Below are 3,164 nucleotides of genomic sequence, written 5' to 3' on the forward strand. Positions count from 1 at the left end.
TTTGATTTTTGTTAGATGATCTAGATATTTGTAATATTTGTAATTTTGTTGATCTTTGATTGGCTGCTCTAGCTACCAAACAATGTTATCTTATATGAATATCTTTAATTCATTGATCAAACTTTTTGATACAAAAGTGGTCCTATGTAAATATCTTTGATTGAATAAATATATATATATATATATAAGCGAACATCATATTCTTTGATTTATTTCTCTCCCATAAAAGTGAACATCGAATAGACAAAAAAGTATTTGGAAATCTCAAACAGTCTGTGGAGCTGGGTTGACAATGTTTATTCAATTCCTTTATTTCTGCCCAACCAGGGTGAGTCTCGTTACACTGTGTTGAATTTACTCTTAAACCCTAATAAATCCCTACTCAGTCACGGTTGTGTAGCGGCTCTCAAACCCTAATTAAACCCTGTTCCCTTGCTCACCCAGTCTTTTTTAGCTTTGCTCTCCCAAACTTTTCGGTTTGCTTTCCAACCTTCACCGACCTTGTGCAGCCGCTCTCGACTTCTTCCGTCTGCACACATGATGGTGGCGATGAACATATGGAAACGACTATCAACGGCAATCCCTCCTGTTGCATTTGCAGTTACTGTCAAATCCCCCACGCTCTAATAGCAACCCCATCCACAACCCAATCAGAGAGGGATGTTGTCACAGCATTTCTCGTCAACAGGTGCGGTTTATCACAAGAAGATATCGCACAAGGCTTTAGACACCACAAGGGGTTATTGCTTCGTGCAAAATCAAGTCATAGTATGGAAGAAGCTTTGCAGTTGTTGAATGGCTGTGGATTGACAAACCCTGCCCAGATTCGAAGGGCCGTCCTTTCCAACCCTTAGTTTTTATTTGCCAGTGCCGAAAGAAACACAAAGCCCAAGCTCATTCTCCTTGGTACTTTCATGAAGAAAGAGGATATCTTCAAACTCTGTATTAGTAATGCACGGGTATTTCATAACAGCGAGCATAAGCTGAAATCCGCAGTTTCACTTTTGCAACGGTTGGGTGTTGAGGGTCCAGCATTGTCGGAGTTAGTGGCTAGGCAAACTAGGTTGTTCACGACTTAGAGGAAAAGGTTGTGGAGTCATTTAAACAGGCCGAGAGTTTGGGGTTTAAGAAGGGATCGAAGCGGTTTGCGGTTGCCATGCGTGCGATGTTGGGGTTAAGGAAAGAACACATAGATAAAAGGCTACAGTATTCGAGAAGTTGAGAATTTTCGGAAAAACAAATTCCAGAGATATCAAGGCGGAATCCAAGTATTCTGGCGTATTCAGAAGAAAATTTGAAACGTCATTTGGATTTTCTGGTCAAATCTGCAGGGTATACAGTGGCTGATCGTTTGAAGTATCCAGATTTGCTTGGATACAGTTTGGAGAAGAGAATAATCCCTCGGTATAGAGTAATGGAGGCATTGAAGACCATGCAGGTGCTGAACACAGAGATGATTTGCCCTCGATATTTTCAGTTAACAGAAGAACAATTCTTGGAGAAATATGTTAATAAGAATGCTGAATCCTTGGTTCTGCGAGATATTTACCACTGGGCGAAAGATGGAAAGTTGAGCACTGATGAGGAGTCATGCACTGGATCAGATGTAGTACCAAGGCTAGAGGCCGTGAACCACTACCTGAAAGCTGCAAAGTTGAGCGTGGGCAAGGGAGCACGCAATGAATCAGACGTGGAGAAAGTCACTCATGAATGCAAGGATTCGGTTCGATGATGCCATGGAACTGAACTGCAGATAGCATGGTCATTCATCAGCAACGAACATAAACTTATGGGCGACAGAGTAGCCGTATCAAAGGAAGTGAACTTTATAATCTATGTCTAAGGTGTTTGAGAATCAAATCTGCTGTTAGTTTTAATGGGTTACTGCTTATTGTATGGATGAAGTTGCTTCTAGAAATATCATTTCATGAACTGTACTGATTTGTGATGAACGAAAGAGCTTTTTTTTATCTGTCGTGAATTCTTGCATCTTATTGATCAGAGTTTGGACTGTTTCTGAAGGCATGCTTTTCTTCTCTGCAAAGACCCCATCCTTAAGCATGCTTTTCTCATAAGCAAAGACCTCATCCTTGCAATAACTGAGCAGAGTTTGGACTGTCTCTGAAGGCATGCTTTGCTCATCAGTAAAGACCTCGTCCTTGCAAGAACAAACCAGGCAACACATTTCAACAAATAATATTGTGAAGTATTTGTTCATAAAATATCCAGAGATCTTGTTACATGACTAGTCCAGTTGTACTATAAAATGCTTTCTTCATTTGTTTGATGAGATGATAGTGCAGATTTCATGTCTTTTAACAAATTGAAAAGTGGTCTAACATTCTATCAAAGTTTTCAAAAACATTTTTGTTTGAATGGGTGGATGATTCCCCTATCCTTCATTTTTGTTTGAATGGGTTGATGATTTCCCTATCCTTTTGTACTTGCTCTGACTTTATCCATAACATCTATTGCTTTGATATGATCTATTTGACTATGCAATCTTCTTTGTTTCCCTTGCTAATTTTGTGAGATTTAAAATTTAAATATGGTCAAAAATCTAGGGGCTTGTGATTAAGATGGTGTCAACCCATGAGAACTGCATGGTTTACATTCCAGATTTAAATGCCATGGAACTGAACTGCAGATAGCATGGTTATCCATCGGCAGCCCAGAGAAAACTTGTGGGTGACAGATTAGCCGTATCAATGGAAAATACAGACTACTGCTGTTAGTTTTAATGGATTACTGCTTATCGTATGGATGGAGTTGGCTCTGGGAATATCATGAACTGTACTAGATACTTGGAACACTGGCAGAGTGGAACTTTTGAAATCCCATATTTGTAAGCTATTAAAGTAATTTTTCTTAGCCGTAGAAGAGACTTGCATTGAAATGGCATTTACAAAGACTCTCAGATGTGAGAATTCGCAAGTTGTTTGGAATTTCAATATGACTTTTTCATTGCACTATTTTTTTCTTTTTAGGTCAGAGAACCCATTCTAGAGCAGTTATATGGTTTATTTGGCAATTGAATGGTTTATATGGTTAAAAAAAACGTTGCTTTAAATGTTAAAGTCATAGCAGCTAGTTAACATTTACGAGAATCATTTTTGACAGAGTTTAGTTAACATTTATGAGGAGCATTTTTGACAGATTTGCTT

At 38.8% G+C, this 3,164-nt stretch overlaps 1 pseudogene; it reads left to right on the forward strand.

The window, feature by feature from the left end:
- The first annotated feature begins 263 nt into the window (after positions 1–263).
- LOC149207544 (uncharacterized) lies at positions 264–2,883 on the forward strand (annotated as a pseudogene).
- Positions 2,884–3,164: the final 281 nt, after the last annotated feature.

Source organism: Pinus tabuliformis, chromosome 1_2, assembly GCF_031772625.1.
Source record: "Pinus tabuliformis cultivar Carrire ecotype Pingquan chromosome 1_2, CPIR1, whole genome shotgun sequence".
In the NCBI taxonomy this organism is placed as follows: Eukaryota; Viridiplantae; Streptophyta; class Pinopsida; order Pinales; family Pinaceae; genus Pinus; species Pinus tabuliformis.